This window comes from Ceratotherium simum, chromosome 35, assembly GCF_057802395.1.
Source record: "Ceratotherium simum simum isolate JZ-2026a chromosome 35, ASM5780239v1, whole genome shotgun sequence".
NCBI classification, from domain to species: domain Eukaryota; kingdom Metazoa; phylum Chordata; class Mammalia; order Perissodactyla; family Rhinocerotidae; genus Ceratotherium; species Ceratotherium simum.
Window position 1 is genome coordinate 25,891,587 of NC_141934.1, and position 20,319 is coordinate 25,911,905.

Consider the following 20,319-nt stretch of genomic DNA (forward strand, 5'->3'; position numbering starts at 1 on the left):
TGGAGTTTTCCAAGCAGAGAGTGATTCCGAACTGAAATGAATGAACCAGAACTAAAAGCCTCAATTTCCTTCCTGTGTTCTAGGAAAATGGAAAATCTCAGTCCTCTCTGGATTCCAGTGGAAATAATTGTCTGTTCCCTTAAAAATGGTGAATCGGAGATGTGGCCCTGTTCACGCCTGGGCATTTCTCCTCTGTCTCCTCCTGCCTGCTCATCACAGCCCTTTCCATCCAAGCATCACTCCCCTGCCTGTTGTCATTATCCTCCTCCTCCGCCGTCACAGGCAATTTTGTTTTAAGTCCCGTGAAAGTGACTTTGGTATCGGGCTTAGAAAAATGGCTTCTTGAACTCAGTTTGAGCCTTCCCCAAGATAGCCCAGTAAAAAGTGCCAGAGGCAGATGGTTCTCTGCCCTGACCCCCAAGCAGTGCAGTCCTGCCCCCTCGGATATGACAGTGGGAGCCAGAACCCAGACTCATGGGACATGAGATCTGGGGTCTGCTCTCAGTCTTGCTGTTAAAAATGCCTCATCCCCTCATCTGACTGTTGTGCAGGGAAATAAGACTAACAAACAGAAGAGCGAGCTTCCTGTTCTTGGGATGGACAGAATTTTACAAACCCAAGGCGCTGTCATCGGTTGCATTAAGGCGGGAGCGAGGCACGACAGGCGTCACCCCGCCCCATCCCTTCCTCCTGAAAACCTCAGGTCGTGTCAGCCCACAGCGGCAGAGGGCTGCTTCCCGGCCCTCTGGAATGTCTTGGGGTGAGTGGTCAGAGGTGTCTAGGGAAACAGATTCCTGAAAATAGAACAGGAGGGAAGAGATTAAAGAGCTTCTTGGGGACCATTAATGAAGCGCTGGAAAAATCAGTTTGTCCCCGTGCCTTTGAAGCTGGCTGTGACACAAGCAGCCGAGACTCTGTTTTTCCAAGTCATAGGAAACCACTGTGCCCTGCGTGCCCGGTTCTGAAAAGCACTCTGTTTGGAAAAGCAGAGGGAAGGGAGGGCTGCTCTGCCCAAGGAACCAAAAATAGGGCTCCCAGAAGGAGTATTTGGGGATACGGTGGGAGGCGGGGATTGACTTGTGAACTTTAGGGCTGTGGTTTCCACGGTGTTTTATGGGACCGAGGATGGTGGTGCCTGGGGGCCGGCACTGCCCTTAAACTTGGCCGAGGGGGTGGCTGCCCTGGGCCTGTGCTTCAGAGAGCCCGCCCTGCCGTGCCCCTCCCACAGGGCGAGGAGTCCATGGGGTGAGCGGATGTGTCCACCCAGAGCTCACAGCGGCCCCAGCAGGCCCAGAGGCGAGACTAGAGAGCCCTGGGCAAATGTAAGGATGCGCTTGCTTTCAGGAGGTCTGAGTGCAGGGGCACCTCTCCCCCCTTACCTTCATCCCAGCCCCAGCCACAGCCCCAGACAGCTCCCGGTACCTGGGACCCCAGATTCCCCTCCCCAAATGGCCCAAGCCTGGGACAGACCAAGAGGGGCCTTTAAGGGGTGTGTGGGTAGGGCTGGATATGCAGGCTGGGGGGTCAATCAGAGCCTGCAGGAGGCTCCGTGCAGTGCAGAATATGTGATGTAGACCTAACATCTGTACAGGTACACGCTGTGTGTGTGTGTGTGTGTGTGTGTGTGTGTGTGTGTGTGTAGTTGAGAAAATATCCTTCTATTCCCACTTGAATCAGTTTTAAAAAATTTAAATCCGGAGTTGGGTTTTTCTAATGCCCTCAGTGAGGTCTTTTTCTGTGTGTGTGTGAGGAAGATCAGCCCTGAGCTAACATCTGTTGCCAATCCTCCTCTTTTTGCTGAGGAAGACTGGCCCTGGGCTAACACCTGTGTCCATCTTCTTCTACTTTATGTGGGACGCCGCCACAGCATGGCCTGACAAGCGGTGCATCGGTGTGCGCCTGGGATCTGAACCCGGGCCGCCAGCAGGGGAGCGTGAGCACTTAACCGCTACTGGCCCCTCAGTGACGTCTTTTGAGGTCATTATATACGTAACACAGATTGACGAATGGAGCAGTTATTAGGATTAGAGTTGGATCCACAAACACGACCAGAGGCAGGGAAACCAGAAAGTGCTTTGAAAGATACTGAATATCACCAGATGGAACTTGCTGCTATGACTGCAATTAATCTCTTGCTCAAGAAGGCGAACTCTTTTTCTTGAAGTCCAGCTGTTTCTTTGGCTTTCCACAGCGGCATCCCAGGAATTCGGGTGTGGAGCGCTGTGGGCATCCACGGTGTCTGTTCTGCCCACTGGCGTCCTACAGTGTGGTTGCAGGATTTTGTGTAGGATCAATAAGCAGGGGGTGCCTCAGGTTTTGTGCCTAATGTCCCTGCTCAGTTGTAGGGGCCAGTGGGGTTCTTAGGCTCCAGAGAGAAGTGAATCCTACAAGGGAAGCTTGAGTAGCCCGTGGGATAGAGGGGTGCATTGGGGAAGAGACTTTGTGTGTATGTGCATGTGTGTGTGTGTATATATGTGTGCATGTGTGCTTATCTCTGTGTATACGTGTGTGTGCATGCATGCATGTGTGTGCACACGTGCATGTGTGCGTGTGTGCGTATAGATATGTGTGTGTGCGTGTGTAGGCATTACGAGGTTTGCGATCTCTTTTCACGGCCACTAAAATCACAGATCAGACTGTCCTGGAGGTGGCACTTTAAAGACCCTCTTATCCTCCTCCTCATTTAGGAACTGAGTTCCAGACGGAGGGAGTGACTGTCCAAGGTCACTCCTGAGTCAGACCCCGGGCAGTCTCCTGACCTCCGGCCCTGAGAGAACCCTCACGGTCCTTCCCGGTGCATCTGTGGTCCAAGAGAGAAGCTGACATGGCAGCATCTCAGCAGGAACTTTTAAACCCACTATAGCGCTGCTTTGTTCATTTCCCTGACAAACTGGCTTATGTCTCTTTTGGTGGCAAGTGACAGAAACTCCAACTGGGTTAAGCACTAAAAATGGTGTATTGTCTCCTTTGATTATAGTTGCCAGCTTTGGGTGGAATTGGATGGAGGGGTCTAAACAATATCATCAAGATGTGGTTTCCACTCTCTCTTTCTCTCTAATTCTTGGCCCCATCTCCTCCATGGTGAGTCTATACTTGGGCTCTTCCTGGCGGCCACCGGCAGTAGCACTCTTACCCCTGGTGATCACAAGATGGCAGCCCCAAATCCAGGGCTTTAAAGAAAAGAGAGCAAGCTCCTTGGTCCCAGCATTCCCATCAACATCCCTGGCTTCTCATTGGCTCCTATTGAGTCACATGACCACCCCTGAGCCAATCACTGTGTCCCTGGGTCCCTGGATCCCTGCTGCCTGCATGGAGCCCCATCTGAACCCATTATCTGTTAGGGAGTGGCTCCCCAGAGGGAAATGGAGATGTGTTCTGGAAGAAAATGAACAAATGCCGGGCAGCAAAAACAATGGATGGCTGCTTGATTGGCAAACCCTATTATGGTAAAATAAAGATATTAAAGACTTTCTAATTTGCCTAAACCTGGGGGCACCCCAGGCTTTCTTCATGGTGCATCTGCGTGAGTGACGACCTTGATTTGTTAGGTCCAGAGGGTCAGCCCCATGTCTCCACATTCTTTGAAATTTATAAAACCTTTTCACATCCAGGGTGGGACCCAAGGGCAAAAATATTGCTTGTTTAATTAAATCAATTACTTAATACTCTGAAGCTTTGTGATGATGTAAAGTGCAAGTTTTATATACAGGGCACAAGAGGTTTTAATAGACTCGACTTGTGTTCCAAATTAAAACAATGTTAAATTCTTTAGTAACCCTAGCAGGAGGAAAAAGAAAAAAGAAAAAAAATAAGGAAAGAAAAAAACCTCCTCTTATTTCCAAATCACTACCAGTGGAATTTTAAAAATTATTTACACACTTAGCCGTGAGTCCCTTTATACATGACAGGTTTGGCAGCAAGGCCTGAAGCAATAATTTAAAACAGAGGCTGGGAATGTGTATAAGGAACTCCCTCTCTTTTCCAAAATAACTATACATCAGATCCACAAAAGAGGTGACTTTTCCTAAGAAAAGACTGTCACTTTGGGAGCTCGATGAGGTAAGCTGACAGCACAGTGTGGTTACTTTCTGTGCATTCGAGAATGAAGTGAATGATACATTTCTTGATTTACAGTGGAAAGAAAGACCGATTCCTTGTCACAGATCATTACTTTTGCATTTGGGTAGAACTTACATGCTTAAATGGAATTACAAATACAGGGTGGTGTGTTTTGTTTGAATTCACCAGTCATTATCAACTGAATTGTATATCGAGTGGTGTTCTAAAACGCCGGAAGACTCCATTCTCTGCCAGCGATGTGGACATTCCAAAGGTACAAAGAACCTGTCACTGGGGCAGGGGGTAAGTCATCAGGTCCCCTGCAGCAAGGGAAGGGGTTGTTGTTGAATGGTCATGTATATTTGGGTTCTATGGGTGTGTATTTGGAAAGGCTCTGCCAGCAGGGAGGGAAGAGATGGAATCTAATCTCGAAGGCCCGAAAATGTCGTCGGCTCCCTCTCAGAGTGAGCATCCATAGATGCTGCTGTGGGGCCCCACCCATATCTCTCGGATGGTCATTAGCTCCCCTCGACTTCCAGCCCCCACTGCCTGAAGCCTCTTCCCCTGAACCCGGAGGCCACTTTGCCCACCCAGCAGGCCAGAAGTGCTGGGGGGTTACCACGCGCCCCAGAAGCCCTCAACCGATGGCTCTGGGCAATTCATGTACAAATCCCCAGTTCCTTCGCTTTTCAGGTGGTCTAATTCTTCTTTCAAAAACACTTTTTTATCTTGGAATAATTTTAAACTTACAGAAAAATCGCAAAATAGCACAGAGAGCTCCTGTATCCTCTTCACTCGGCTTCCTCTGATGTTGAAATCCCACGTCCACAGGACAACGATCAAAACCAGGAAACTCACACTGATTTGATTCTAGTAACTAAACAACAAAGCTTGTTCGAATTTCACAAGTTTTCCCACTAATGTCCTTTCTCTGTTCCAGGGTCCCTTCCAGGATCCTGCTCTGCAGCGAGTTGTCGTGTCTCTGGTCTCCTCCCCCCTGTCGCGAGTTTCTCCGTCTTTCCTTGTCTGCCCTGGGCTTAACCTTCTTGAGGACCCTGGTCAGTGGTCTCTGAGAACCGCCCTCAGTTTGGGTTTGCCTGATGTTTTCTCACGTTTAAAATGAGCTTACGCATTTCTGGCGAGAATGCCACGGGGGTGCCGTCGGACCTCTCTCGATGGCGTCCTAGCGGGGGGCGCGTGCTGTCGATCAGCCTTCCTGGTGGTGTTAACCTGGTCGCCGGGTTAAGGGGGTGCCTGCCAACTTCCTCCTTCACCATATTACCATTTTTGCTTTGCAATTAATAACTCCTTTGGGGGAGACACTTGGAGACCTTGCAAATATCCCATTTCTCCTCAAACTTTGGCTCACCGATTTCAGCATCCTGTGGTGGGTCTCGCCTCCAGCAATTCCTAGTGCGGTGTTTGCCTAACAGTGATTTTATGTTTCCTTCATTTATTTGTTTGGAATTTACTAATTTATTATTTTGGTTTATTTATGTATATTTATTTGTATGTTTCTTATGTAATCTCGTCACTGATGAGTTGGAAGGCTACTTTAAGGAAGAGCCGTCCCTTCTGGGTGGGGGAATTCCGGGGCACGTGCTTTGCATGTTGCTCGGAAGTTTCCTCGTGGGGCTGAGCTCCGTTGCCCACAGTCATAGCTTGACATGGTGGATCCATCACTGGCTTCCTTCCCGTTCCTGCCTCACTTCCCACTTCCTGGTGCCACATCCCCCTCCTTCCAAATAGCGTTCCTACACTCAAATCCTAACCAGGATGTGCTTCTGGAGGAGCCCACAGCAGCCCAAGGCAAAATTTGCTCCCCAATTAATAGACAGGACAGGCACAAAGACAGGTGACCCCAGGGAGAGCTGGGGTTAGCTGAGCAGCTGCACAGTGAAATGGATTGGGGTAGAATCATAGAATCTGAATGAAACCCGGGTCCACTTGTTCCCAATAGCACACTCTGTTCTCTGAACAATCTGCTTAACTCAACTTTCCCTCGTATTTTGGCTAGATGAATGCAAACCTAATAGATTATATTTTAGGACCTTTGGAAGACACCCAACAGGATGTTCCGAAGAAATGAGATTATTTTGCGCAGAAGAATGGTAGCATAAATTCAACTTCCTGTGGCCAGCCCGGGGTTCCTGCACAATTGGATGCTTAGGCTGTTTTCTAGAAGAATTGAGAGTGTCCAGCAGAGACTGATGGGGAGCTGTGAATGGCCAGAGGTGCTGCCTCCTGTTCCATTTCAGGCAGTCAAGTGGTTGACAAAACAAGGGCTTTGGAGCTAGATGGTGGCAATGAGGCCCTGGCAACTGGCTACGGGACAGCGCATTTAAGAGATTTTGGAATCAGGACTAGTTTCTGGTGTTCAAAGACACATGATATCTTCATCTTTGGTTTCTAGGAAACCTGGCAGTTGGGTGGGGGTTGGGGGTGGTAAATGTGCCCAGTGCTGCAGTGTTGTTTGACTTGGTGTAACATGGATGAAACTGACCAGAGGGCCCCTCCTCCACCCAGCAAGATCACTGGGAGCTGGTGAGAACTTAGATCAGGCACCTCATTAGAAAGGGGTCAGGCATGTGGATAAAATAGCGGTCGCCTTGTACCAATTTGGAAATTTGCATGTCATTTTAAACCAAAAATATTATCCAGGGAGAAAAGATATTTTTTCCATTTTAGGTTCCTAGGAGAAATAAGAGAGGAAAAATGAGCGTGCAATGAGAAATGCAAATCTCGTACAAATTCACAATCCATTATCCAAAACCTTTGTGGTATCCAAAATCAACGTGTTTAGGGAATCAGAACGTTTTTGGAATTTTGGAAAGAAATCCGTTACATACACTGTTTCTTGCGGAACACCCCCCGGCAGGGGCTGGGGGAACTCTGCAATAACCCACTATGTTCTGCAGCAAGTTGTAGGGATAGTCACACTAAGCTGGATCAATAAAGACTGTCACCTCACGGCGAGTCAGCTCAGGTTTTGCTGCCAAATGAATTATGAGAAAGCTTTCAGTGTTCAGACCTTTTCAGCTTTCGGATTTGTGGATGAGGGATCATGGACCTCTCTCTCCTTTCCAGCCTGACGGTAGAATGAACCTCACCCCGAGAGGCTGCCGTATTGTTCCTCCTTTGTCAGAAACGTTTGCGTCAACATCTTTGATCAGACCAAGCAGAATCTGGTACAAATGTTGCTTCCCTGTTTTTTGGAAACAAAGCTGTGGTTTGGGGAGGAAGCAGGAATGTGGATGATCACACAAGGCCTTTGTGGTCGGGATGATGGCGAGCTGGAGAGGCACGCAATCAAGAGCCCTCGTGGGTCTGCCCTCCCTCCTCCCCAGGGTCCATCCAGATTCCCGGGGGCTGGCTACAACCCCCCACCCCTTTGTCATCCCTCAGGATCTGCTGCATCCATGATACCCAAAAATGGCCCTTTCTTTGGAGGGTGCCTCAGAAAAGGAGAGAGGCTTGGCAAAGAAAGAGATACTTCTCTGCAAGGAAAAATATACACCCACTGTCAGTTTATTTTCATTCTAGCCCCGCAGTCCTCTAAGGGGTGCGCACTGAGGGCTGGAATTTGCTCTGGATCATTTAGAGAAGAACTGAGTTGAAACATATAAATAGGACTTTGAAAACATAATAGAATGCAGATCCTTTCCTTGCAGAAAAGACATTTTAAATAAGAGGTTTTTCAGGTTCCCCCTTCCCTCCCTTTGATTTATGGGTTTGTTATTAACCGTGACATTGACCAGTCAAATCCAAGCACACGCGGCCGGGGCTTCCTCGGGGCCGGGCTGGCGGGCAGGCGATCTCTCCGTGGAATCAGCAGGTCGCCGCTGGTCTTCTTGGCTTCAGTCACTGCTTCTGCTGTGACAAATTGCTACAAACCCAGAAGCTTAAAACAACACAAATGTGTTATCTTGCGTTTCTGGAGGTCCGAAGTCTGAGATGGGTCTCACGGGGCTGAAGTCAAGGGTGGGCAGGAATGCATCATTCTGGAGGCTCCAGGGGAGAGTCCATTTCTTGCCTTTTCCAGCTTCTAGAGGCTGCCCCCACTCCTTGGTGCGTGGCGCCTTCCTCCGTGTTTCAAAGCCGACATTGGCCATTCGAGTTTTTCTCACGCTGCATTACTCTGACCTTCTCCCTCCCTTTTCCATTTTTTGAGGACTTGGTGATAACTTGGGCCCACCTGGATAAACTGAAATACAATCATACATCACTTACTAACGAGGATAGGGTCTGAGAAATGCGTCGTTAGGCGATTTTGTCATCGCGTGAACATCGTAGACTGTGCTTACACAAGTGTAGATGGTACAGTCTACTACACCCCCAGGCTCGATGGTACTAATTTTATGGGACCACCATCGTATATGCGGTCCGTCGTTGACCAAAACTTCGTTATATGGTGCGTGGCTGTACTTTCCTTATTTTAAGGTCAGCTGATTGGCAACGTTAATTCCACATGTAACCTTAAATCCCCCATTGCCATGTAACCTAACAAATTCACAGGCTTGCAGGATTAGCACGTGGGCATCTTTGGAGGGGGGACCGTTATTCTGCCCCCCACAGAGCTCATCCCTGGGATAGAGTGCGATCATCACACAAGAGGAAATGGAAGATGTGGACAGGGAAGAGAGAGACCACTGTGTATCAGATAAAATTCATCATAACAATGGCCGACGTTTATTAAATGCTTACCACGAACTTGGCCCATTATGTACTTTATCTCATCTAATTCTATAAGGTACATACTATCATTATACCCACGTTACAGAGGAGGAAAACCAGAGGTTTATAAAATCAAATTAATTAATTCTATTTTGATAGTCACGTGTGGCTAGAGGCTACCATAATGAACAGCACAGATCTATTAATTAACATGAATTAACTACATCAAAATTAACTATTAATTAAAGTGTGGGCCAGCTGACGTCTCACGGGCCCCATGCACGTGTGGCTGGTGGCTGCCATGCTGGACAGCACTGACACAGGACATTTCCATCGCTGCAGAGAGTTCTGTTGGACAGCGCTGTTGTGGAGGACAAATACGTTTTCCCACATCATACAGTTAGAAAGTGGGAGAGTCAGGATTCGAACCCAGTGCCTTTGACTCAAGAACCTGAGCTTGGAACCACCGCATTACACAGACATCCAGTATCTGCTTCTCTGACCGCGTCTGGGAGCCTTGAAACACAGCGCATGGTGGTGAAACTATTCTACGTTTGGTCACATCATCCTTGTTTGACCCTCTCTTAGGGACACACGGTCTCTGGCTCAGATGCTTCTCTGACGTTTTCCTTTAGCACTTGAGTGCTTGCACCTGCTTGAGGCGTAAGCGGAGACCAAGTGCTGGTCTCTCGGCCATTCTGCCTCCCCGCTGGCTGCGTGGCACAAACTGGGCGAGACTGTCCTGCCCCTCCTCTTTCATTGGCCCCCCGAGGGTGGGTGGAAGCCCCCAGGTTACCCAACCGAGGAGGTAGAGACCCGTGAATGATCAAATCAAAGGAAATAAGTTTTTATCAAACAGCTTCCCTGCGCTGCCGTGTTGGCTGCATCGAAAGTGCTGGTCTGCTGAGCCCAGCGTGGAGACTCATCCAGTTTTCCGCTGACTCTTTTAAGTTTGCCCAAGAAGACGGCCTGTTTGACTTTAGTAATAGTAACAGCTGACACTCGTCCAGCACCCGGGACCTGCTGTGGTTCACAGTACCCCCGTTAACCGGGCCCCTCTGAGGCAGGGCTGTCGGCCCCATCTCCGCTTCACAGGTGGAGACGCGAACACTCAGCCCCTCCCCAGGGCCACAACCGGGAATGGGGGGGCAGGATCTGAACCTAAGCGGCCTGGCTTCAGCTTCTGGGCTCTTCTCCCAGCGCCATCTTCCCCTCTGCGTCTTGAATGTCAACCCAGAGGTCATTTTCTTTCCTTTATCAAATGCCTGGTGCTTGCTGATGGAACCAGAGGGCCAGTCGGCCTGGTGTTAGAGAGAGTGTCCCCTCCGTGGTGAGCCGGGCTACAGGAGGTGTGACAGGTGAGCCCAGGCCTATCTGCGGTCCCGGGACTGTCCCCAACTCCTCCCCGCTGGGTCCCAGCTCTGGGTCCCTGGAGGTCTCCCAGCAGGAGTAGCCTTGTCTGCACCAAGCTCCAAATTCCTGAGAGTGGGGTAGAGGTGTCTTCTGAGCCAAGAAAGAAACCCAGAGATGGAAGGAATGTGAGAAAGCCAAACTCTGTCCCACCTAGCCCCTCGTCCTCAGAGCTGCACCCACGCCGGGCCCAGAGAAACGCTGACCTCACCAGGGTGCTCCCAGGCTGGGCCCACCAACCTCGGGGCCCCCAGGGACGTCGCCCTGCGCCTTTCTTTACCTAAATGCCACGCGGGTCACAGGTACCTCGTGCGCCTTGGCCACTGGCTTCGTTACCAGCCACCTGTTATGCAGGGCCTCTTTGGTATTTCTCTTCACTGAGAAAGCTCCTTTTGTGCGGCTGTGAATTCCCAAACGCAAGGGCCAGTGTACAGAGCAAACAAACCTGCCAGAGGCAGACAGAACTTTCCAGAATCGTTGACCTGGCGAGAACAGCCTCCTCCTGAGCAGTGTGATGTGTGCCACATTTCACAGTTTACAAAATGACTTTTCTTTTGGTTTTCGCAGGAGACTTTTCCAAGGGAGTTTTGAGAAAGATGAACGATGCTCCTGGGAGAATTTAACGGAAAATGCTGACCCGACCAGTTGCCTCTGGGGGCCAAACAGGGGCCGGCGGGTCCCTGTCCACGGAAGGACCGTTGTCCAACCTACACAAGAAAGTTTCCCATCAAGAAGGACAGAGAAAATGTTTCTTTTGAGCGTAGGGCAAAAATTTTAAATTCATAAAAGTATGAATTACCGAGTCTCTAAAGCAAAGTGTACATTATTCGGGATTGTCTGCATTCCACGGGCTGATTGTGCAGGAAGAGTGTGAAAACCAGCATGACGGGAACGAGAGATATTTAGTTTATCCCGTACAAGCAACGTTTAAAAACTACGGGGCACATCAGGGCTAGTTAGAATAAGAGGCAGTGCTCCACCGGGCAGCCACCTGGCACCGACTGCCTCTTCTGTTTCCACTTCTCACTCTGGCCACGCTCTGGCTCCTCTTCCATTTCTGGTATTTTCTTTCAATTCACTTACTGTTCAAACAGCCCTCATTTTTCAGGTCATTTTCCGTATTTGACATTAACTCTTTCCTCCCCCATCCATTAGCTTGAAAAGTGTCTTTATTGCTCTTTTCTACCTACATTGTGATGAATTTTTTTAATCATTTTTTAAAAAAATTTTGTGAGGAGGACCAGCCCTGAGCTAACATCCAATGCCAATCCTCCTCTTCTTTTTTTTTTTTTTTTGCTGAGGAAGACTGGCTCTGGGCTAACATCCGTGCCCATCTTCTTTTACTTTATACGGGACGCTGCCACAGCACGGCTTGCCAAGCGGTGCGTTGGTGCTCGCCCAGGATCCGAACTGGCGAACCCCGGGCCACCACAGCGGAGCACGTGCACTTAACCGCTTGCACCACCGGGCTGGCCCCCAAATTTTTTTAATCTTTAAAAGATATATGTATAATGTTTAAGAGATTTTTACAAATTACAAAGAATTAAGAAGAAAACAAATAATAAAAATGGTCCATGTCTCATATAATCCCTGGTTACATTAAAAAAAACCCCTAAATTTTATAATGCTTGAAAATTCAAACAGTACAGAAAAATATAACATGGAAAGTGAACTCCCTTCCCTTTTCACGCAGACCATCCTTGCTCGGGCTGCGAGATTTAGCAAATTAGATACAGGATGCCCAGTTAAACGTGAATTTCAGATAAGCGACAATTACTTTTTTTAGTGTAAATATGTCCCACATTTTGCATGGGACATACTTATGCTAAGAAATTATTTATTGATCTGAAATTCAGATTTAATGGGGCGTTTTGTATTGTGTCTGGTGATCCTACCCCTCCCACCAGATACTTTCCCCAAAAGTAATCACTTTTAGTACATCTGTAGGGTAGATCCCAGCAGTAGGACTGAGGGTCAGAAGAATCTAGCTGAATTTAGACTGGCTTGGAGGAATTTACTGGAATAAATTGAGCTCTGCAGTAAGCTTCATTCTGCCTGTCTTCTTGGGGAGTATTTTTTAAAGTGTTGGCAATAGGTGGACCCTCACAACAAAGGAAAAAATCAACAAAATGAAAAGATAACCTATGGAATGGGAGAAAATATTTGCAAACCATCTATCTGATAAAGGGGTAATATCCAAAATATATAAGGAACTCCTATGACGCTTTGGCAAAAAAACAAATAACCCAATTTAAAGATGCGCAAGGCACTTGTATAGACATTTCTCCAACCAGACACACAAATGGCCATCACGTACATGAAAACATGCTCAACGTCACTGACGTTGATTAGTGACATCACTAATCATAAGGGAAATGCAAGTTAAAGTCACAATGAGACACCTCCTCACACCTGTTAGGAGGCCTATTACTGAAAAAACAAATGTTGGTGAGGATGTGGAGAAAAGGAAACCCTTGTACACCGTTGGAGGGAATGTACATTGGTGCAGCCGCTATGGAAAACAGTATGGAGGTTCCTCAAAAAATTAAAAATAGAAATACCTTATGATCCAGCAATCCTGCTTCTGGGCATATATCTACAGGAATTGAAACCAGGATTTTGAAGAGATACCTGCACTCCATGTTTACTGCAGCATTATTCACAATAGCCAAGATATGGAAGCAACCTAAATGTCCATCGACAGATGAATAGATAAAGAAAATGTAGGGTATACATACAATGGAATATTCAGCCTTAAAAAAGAAGGAAATCCTGCAATATGCGACATGGATGAACCTGGAGAACATTACGCTAAGTGAAATACGCCAGACACAGAAGGACATATACTGCAAGATACCACGTACATGATGAATCAAAAAGAGTCAAACTCAGAAGCAGAAAGTCGAATGGTGGTTGCCAGGGGCTGGGGGGAGGGGGAAACAGGAAGGACTTAGTTAAAGGGTACAAAGTTTCAATGATGCGACATGAATAAGTCCTAGAGACCTCCTGTACACCATAATGTCTAGAGTTAACAACACTGTATTGTATACTTGAACATTTGCCAAGAGGGTAAATCTTACGTTGTGTTCTTATCACACATGCAAAGTAATAATAAACAATAAGGTGGGAGGAAACTCTCAGAGGTGATGGATATGTTTGTGGCTTAGATCGTGGTGACGGTTTCACGGGTGTAGACATCGTCTCCAAACTCATCCAGTGTGGACATTAAGTGTGTACAGCTTAACAGAGAGAGAGGTGGCTCTTGATCTCCTGCCTAACCTGCTGCTGGGAGTGGAGAATGAGCCAGTGGAATAGGAGGACGGGGAGTCCCAAGGTGGGCTGCATTGCAGGAAATGGATTTTATTTAGAGTCTGGGGTTTGAATGATATCAGGCACTTCAAATTTGTGAAAAGACTGGCTCTTGTTGAATCTCATTTCTAAACACGGGGTTTGCTTGTTATTGAAGAGCTGATGTATGTAAATTTGTCATCAGTGCTGGGCTTTGATCATGCGGAGCTGCTGGAGAAGGGCAGCAGATTCCCTTTTCCTCTTGTTCCAAGCTTCTTCCCGGGACCAGACGTGGGACCATCTCTGCACGTCAGCTGGAAGTTGGACGTCACTACTGTCCCGTTCCATCCTAAGTCCTCACCACCTGCCCTTCCGCACTGGGTTCAGTGTGTGTGTTTGCACACCTCCCGCTGTTCGTTTTCAGATCAAATATGTGAGAAGGAAGCAAAGGCCGCTCCTGTTTGCTCTGCCCGGGGACCGGCCCAGGCACCTACAGGCACCCGCGCCCCACCCCACCTGCCATCACAGAGGCCCACTGAGAGCCCGCGGTTCCGGCCAACCGTGCCTTTCAAACTTTATAAACAATCTCAGCCCCTTTTAACGTTCCATCCATTACACTGACACGCACGCACAGAGGTGAGAGTCAAAATAGTGAACATCTGGGAAGGCCAGCAGGCTGACTGATCAGAATTTGGTCTTAAAGTTGAGCCAGTTTTTGGAAACCCCTGCTGTGCCGGGAATTAACCCTTTTGTTGCTGAATCTAAGTGAGGTGGGGGAGAGGGGTTGTCCGAAGGCAGGAGGAGGACATGAAGGGAGGCGGCAGCTGTCACCGACCAGTAGAAGTGCATTTTGATATTTTAACAACTATATTTATAGTTGCGATGCTGAATGCCAGCGGAATCTCTGCTTGGCATACGTATAATTGGAACAAAAGTCCCCTAAAACAATATTCACCTTTTCTGTTGTGACATTCTGATGTGTTCTGTTTCATTCTGTTTTGTTCCATTCCACCCCATCCCAACCCATTCTTTCATTACAAAAACAAAACAAAACAACGCTGACCCAGACCTTCTAAAGTGATTTCATAACCCGCTAACTGGTTGTAACCATCGTTTGAAACACTTCTCTATTCTGGTGGTTCTCAAACTTCCCCACACCTAAGAACTACCTGGGAAGCTTGTTACAAATGCAGATCCCCCCTTCTAATTCCAGTGGCCTGTGGCCTGCGTTTTGGAAGTCCCCAAAGCAATGCTGGTGCAGGTGGTTTAGGAACCTGTCTTGCAGAAACTTCCATCCACCCTGGGCTGTGCAGCATACGAGTGTGTGTGTGCGCGCGAGCACACACACACACACACACATCCTTATCCCTTTTTGCATACTCCATGTGGTTCCACTTATCTATGTGTCCAATCTGTATTGAAGCAGGGACGATACTTTTAGTGGTAAGCAACCAAAAGTTCAATTTAAACTGATTAAAACAATACAGTGAATTTATTGACTTGTAACTGAGAAGTCCAAGGCCACTGGCTTCAGACAAGGCGGGACCCAGCAGCCCAGATGACATAATAGAACCTACTTTCTCTCGGCTCTACCTTCTTAGTGTTGGCCCCACCTTGGTCTGAAGCCAGGACCTTCCAAGGCTGCGTGCTTCCTTGGTCACATCCCATAGGAAAAGAGAGACTCTATAAACAAACGTTTCAGAATTGAGTCCTGTTGTCAAAGATGACGTGATTTTGTTACTGCACAAAATTGGGGTTCTCTGCCCGATGAGCATAAAAAAGCCAATTAATTATGGCACCAGCCTTTGGGGGGAGAAATCAGCTTTTATTCTGTGAGACCGATCTGCAGGGAGACAGGGGGCATGTACCCTCAGATATATCTCCCTGATTCAGGATTTGGGGTGAAATTTAAGAGGTGAGGAAGAACAGGTTGTCACACGGAAACGCGGATGGGACAGGCTTTGATTGGTGGTCTTCAAGTATTTATGGTGAGGTTTTAAATCTTTATGACAGGGTTCTAAACTTTTATGACAGAGTTCTAAACATTTTTGATGAGGCGGGAGAGGAACTTTAACACCAGATCTTCCTGAATGGGAGACCCCTCGCTTCTGATAAGAGTCTGACTTCCAAGTTCTGGTCCCATCCCAGTCCTTGGGTTCCGTGGGGAGGAGGATCCTTGATTCTGAGGTCGTTTCAGGTCACGATTTCTTCTTTTGCGCATGCCCTGGCTACGTGACTTGGCAGTTTTCCTGAAGGACAATTCTTAATCACTCTGTTGATGAGAGGTGGGGTCAGGTGAACTGGTCCTGGACGGCCTGCTGTTACAGCTTGACTTTGACCACAGCACCAGGGTGGGAGAATGGGACACCCTGACTGGCTTGCGCCCATCAGATCCCACCCTGGAGGCGGGGATGAGGCCAACCCCCCGCAAGCCCAGGCTATCCAGGGTGCACTCTTGGCGTGGGAAGGGGAGGTGAGATGCTGGGGACGGCAAGGGATTAACAACGTCGCCTCCACCTACTGAGACCACACCTCTTTAATGATTACAGCTTTGTTTATGTTTCAGCATCTCATTGCCGTTCTTTTACACAATTTCATGGCTTTTCGTTTTAGATGAGTTTTAGAATCAGCTTTTCAAGTTATGTGAAAAACCCTCTTAGGAGTTTGCTTGGAATTGCGTTGAAGTTCTGGACTAAAGTGGGGGTGAAATCAGCGTCTTTATGATGCTGAGCCTTCTTACCCGAAGAACAAGACAAATCTTTTCACTCTTTCAGGTCTGCTCATGTTCCCAAATAAAGTTTTGTAATTGTGATCACATCAGTCTTGGGCATGTCTATAACTCAGTATTTTTTCGGTTTTGTTGTTGATATAGATGGATCTTTTTGCTGCCGACATGGTGTAATTGATGGCTGTACAGGAAAGTTACTGGCATTTGTATATTTATCTTGTATCTGGCCACCCCACCAAACCTTCTTATTAGTTACAAGACTTTTTCAGCTGGTTCTTCTCCAGGGAATCTTTCCCTCCTCTGCAGTTTGGCTCCCTCTCTCCTCTCAGAACTCACAGCAGTTTCTTAATTGTCAGTTCCCTCAACCTCCTCTTAGAGCTTGTCTCTCTTTACTTTCCCTGCTCCAGCCTACACTATCTACCCCCCACCAGAGCCCCTCTATTCCGTGAGTCAGAAACACTCAACATCTTCAGGTTTAGTGTGTAGTAGGAAGTGGACAGTCTTCCCTAAACTTCCCTTAATGTATAAAATTCTCTGTGGGCTACAATTGAGGGCTATTATTTACAAGATGCCAGACTGTAGGGTAATAGTAGATCTTATACTTGGTATCCAGTTTCCCTGCCTACCGGGGCCAGTAGAAATACCACCATGTTTCTGGAGAGAGAAATTCTTTCAGGGGTTGGGAGAGGGTGTAATGGGGCCTCCTCGTTAAAACTTCAATAAATGTTTTCCTGCCACTGCTTTTGGAGATAGGAAAGCAAGTATTTTCCCTCAAACTTTATTAGATTTAAAAAAATGGCATATTTTACTGGTAACAGGTCAGATAGCATAGAAACAGTTTGTTCATTGCAGCAGTTCAAATAACATAGAAATATAAGGAAAATGTTAATAATCCCCCTGACTCTCATCCCTTGGTCCCCCCACCCCAGGTAACAAATAGTAACAGTTTAGCATGTATCCTTCTATGCCATGCTCTGTGTTTATACATATGGACACATTTATTGGATTTTATTTTTTGAAACAAATGAGAGCATACTATTCACCTTACAATTTGTTGCTCTTTTTAAAAACAAACTTTTAGAGCAGGCCCTGTGGCTTAGTGGTTAAGTGCGTGCTGGCGGCCTGGGGTTCGGATCCCGGGCACGCACCGATGCACCACTTCTCTGGCCATGCTGAGGCCACGTCCCACATACAGCAACTAGAAGGATGTGCAGCTATGACATACAACTATCTACTGGGGCTTTGGGGGAAAAATAAATAAATAAAATTATAAAAAAAAATAAACTTTTAATTTTAGAATAGTTTTAGAGTTACAGAAAAGTTGCAAAGAAACTTCCCATATACCCCTCACCCAGTTTTCCCTGTTGTAGCTTTGTCAAAATGAGAAACCAGCCCTGGCATGTTGCTGTTAACTGAACTCCACCCTTCATTCAGATACCGCCAGTGTCCCCCCTGTGTCTTTCTGCTGCTCTAGAACCCTGTCCAGGAAACCACACTGCCTTCACTTGTCACGTCTCCTTAGTCTCCTCCAACATGGGACAGTTCCTAGTCTTTCCATGTCTTTCATGACCTTGACACTTTTGAAAAACACTGGCCAATTATTTTGTAGAATGCCCCTCAATCGGGGTTTGTCTGATGTATTTCTCTGGCTTCGACTGGGAGATAGGTTTTGGGGAGGAAGACCCCAGAGGTGAAGTGCCCTTCTCATCACATTGTATTAACAATACATGTTACTGACATATTACCGATGATGGTAATCTTGATCACGTGCCGGTTGTTTTTAACTCAATATATCAGCTACCTCTTTGGGTCAACACGCTGCCCTGGTGCATTCTTTTTAACAGCCACATAATATTCCATAGTGTCAATGAAACATGGTTCACTCAAGTCTTCCAAAGTTCTCATATAAATGTGAAAATAATCTGAAAACTCTCAACTCGATACCCAGATAAGAGTGATTCTCAATATGTATGTTGAGCTGGAATCACACCCATGTGTTCACTGTGGGTGAGAGTTAAAACAGGGGGGTCCCAGTGCGGTGGGAGGTGCTACATAGTAGAAGGTGCCTTCAAGGAGGGGAGGATGAGCCAGCAGAGGCCGATGGAACCAAGTGGGGAAACCTCCAGAAAGTCGATAAATGAGTGTAAGAACGATTGGGCCGTAATTATGACTTTAGTAGAGATGAGGAAAGAGAATTATTATAAGTCGTGGGATGCAGAGAGTGTCAGGTGGGGCCAAGGAGGACCATGGGAAGACGTGAGGAAGGTTAGAGTCCAGCTGGATCCAGGCACTCGAGGTAATCCAGCGACATCTTGGCTAAAGGGGCAAATGGGAGAAGGAAGTTGGGGAGTCAGGAGGCCTGGGGCTCTCTGTCTTTTGTCACATCAACCAGGTACCATCTCCAAGGGAAGGTGTCAACTGTTGGCCGAGCTGTTGGCCAATGGACATGCTCCTCCCAGCACAGGGAGGGTGGGTCCTGCAGAAGTGATGAGTGCAGGCACTTTCCAGAAGATCTTTGCTTCATGTGGAGGGCTGGGGTTCCCCCTTCTCCTTCTACCAGATGAAGACCATCTAAGCCCCTCCCCCAGGAAAGCTGGAGTCGACATTGTGGGATGGCTTTGTCATTGAGATGTCAGTGTCTTCATACGCACTGGACAGAGTCAACCAGCTTTTGAAAATCAAAAGTTCAGGGTCACTGCAATGTTTTCTTTCTTTCTCCAGGAAAGAGGTGCCTTGGATGTTTGTGGCCGGGAACTCCCCATGCCGGCTGTAACTGCAGCCTCATTTTCTTTCTTCCTCACCTGCCCCCACACCCCTCCCGTCCCAAGCAGACAGAAACCAGATCCCGCCCCCCACACAATGAAATTCCTAATCAGGAATGCATGAGGCTTTGTCTAACAGGTAACCAATGTCAGAGAGCACACTGCCAGTTCATTTATCTCCGACCCTCCTGGAGGAAGCAGCTTATTTCAGACCTAATGATTACGTTTTGTGCTTACATACTAATTTCATAGATGCTTCTCGGGCAGGGCACAGAGTCAGCTGGCCTCTCTGATATGCGGTCACATCTCTCAGTGGTGATGCTTTGCTGCTTCCCTGATCTGGTTCTGCAGACCTTCAGCCATCAGAAATATACCCTGGCTTCTTAAAACGATGTTGTATGATTCACCCGGGCTGTTTCACACACAGCAATGTGACTTGATCAAGACAGCCCAGAGCCTGCACAGTTACTAACAGCAGCAGCGGCGGTTCTTGGGGTGTCAACTCTCACCCCGCCTGTTGGAAGGAGAGTGGCTGTGACCCTTTCAGATGTTTTTCTGAGAATGTGATGATTATAAGGCCAGAATGACTGATTCTTTCTTTTTGACTGATTCTTTTCTTCTTTTTTTTTTAAATGAGATGAAATTCACATAACATAAAATTAGCCACTTTAAACTGAACAATTCAGGGACATTTAGCACATTCGTAATTTTGTCTAACCACCACCCCTATCTAGTTCCAATACATTTTCATCACCCCAAAAGAAGGCCCTGTACCCATTAAATAGTTTCTTCCCACTCCCCCCGGCCCCTATCCCCTGGCAACCACCAATCAGCTTTTTATGTCTTTGAATTTGCCTATTCTGGACGTTTCATATAAACGGAATCATGCAATATGTCATCTTTTGTGTCTGGCTTCTTTCACTCAGTGTGATATTTTTGAGGTTCCTCTACATGGTAGCATATATCAGAACCTCATTCCTTTTTATGGCCGAATAATATTCCACTGTGTGGATAGACCACAATTGACCTATTCACCCGTGGATGGACATTTGAGTTGTTTCCACTTTTTGGCTCACGAATAAAGCTGCTATGACCCTTTGTGTGCACGTATTTGAGGAGTGAGTGGTTCTTGAGACAAAGGGACGGCAAGACCATTCTCTCCCCAAGGAGATGTCCCCATACTCTATCTTCCCTGGTGGCTTCACACACCAGTTTTCTGCGTTACTTCCATGCATGGCCAGTTACTATATTACTGGAGTTTTATAAATAATGACAATAATGCTCTTAGCGAGCCTCTAGAATAATCTTTGCTCCCTGCCACCATCATCCATGTTAATAAAATATTTTGGTGCTAGAAAGATGCTTGGAATAACTACGGAGGTGTGCATTGCTTAAAAA